The 1,143-nt window shown below is 38.1% G+C and overlaps 1 pseudogene; it reads right to left on the reverse strand.

The window, feature by feature from the left end:
* Positions 1–256: 256 nt before the first annotated feature.
* On the reverse strand, positions 257–774 carry LOC116812268 (translationally-controlled tumor protein-like; annotated as a pseudogene).
* Positions 775–1,143: the final 369 nt, after the last annotated feature.

A 1,143-nucleotide genomic window follows, 5' to 3' on the forward strand; every position in this document is an offset into this window, starting at 1 on the left:
GGAACATTACAGCATAGATTTAGTTTAAATATGTATTAAACTAGGAGGCATTCTCTCAAATGAGTTTAAATGCATTTTATTTTTCTACAACTGACATGTATTTTTTTTTTTGTTAAAAACAATGCCTCTACTCCAAATAAATCACAGTCACAGTAAATGAGATGCTTAAGATGATATCAGTCCTAGTGTTGTGTGGATGACAAGCAGCAGCCAGTTATGATGACAGGCAAATGATCCAAAGTAACTGCCAAATTTATTAATACTTCTCCATTTCTAAATCATCCTTAAAGAAAACCATATATGGATCATACTATTCTCATGGTAGTCCAATAGAGCCACCATACCATTAGTATTCATGTCTTCACCAATGAAGAATTGGTAGTTTTTGAAATTAGCAAAGATGTGCTTGATTTGTTCTGCAGGCCCTGGCATAAAAGCTTTTACTCTTTCTGGTTTCTGTTCTTCAAGTCTGCCTTTAATTGATTTCATGTAATGTTTGATGTACTTCTTGTAGGCTTCTTTTGTGAAGCTGGTTTCCTACAAGGGATGGTTCATGACAATATCAACACCAATGATGACTGTGCTTTTGGTACCTTCACCCTTGAGGCCTTCAGTGGAGGCATTTCCACCAGTGAGTGAGTCATCAATGTTACCCTCTGTCTTATCAACTATTTTTCCCTCTACCTCCAAGCACAGCTGGTCCATGATCTTTCATATTTTGTAAATGTCAGAGAACATCTCATTGTGTCTGATGAGGTCCCAGTAGATAATCATAATGGTGGCTGAAGGGAGACTGTGGTAGCTTAGCAGGAGCCTGGAGCTCAGAGCAAGTGCACTGCAGCCAGAGTGGCACTCGGGAGAGGGAATGAGGGAGTGGGCAGAAAAGTGGCATTGCCAGTTATTAACAAGGATGTGGAGCAATGAGAATTCTCATGTACTGTTGATGGGAATATGCATTGTAAAATCACTTTTGAATAATGTCTGATAGTACATCTGAAAATGTGTATAGTCTATGACCTAGCAATTCCATTTATAGGTGTTTGTATCTCACATAAATGCATGCTTACATGCACCAGGAAACATGCATTAGAATGTTCATAATAACATAGTAAATAGAAGCTCCACACAGGAACAACTCAATAG

Source organism: Hylobates moloch, unplaced genomic scaffold (assembly GCF_009828535.3).
Source record: "Hylobates moloch isolate HMO894 unplaced genomic scaffold, HMol_V3 SCAFFOLD_7, whole genome shotgun sequence".
In the NCBI taxonomy this organism is placed as follows: Eukaryota; Metazoa; Chordata; class Mammalia; order Primates; family Hylobatidae; genus Hylobates; species Hylobates moloch.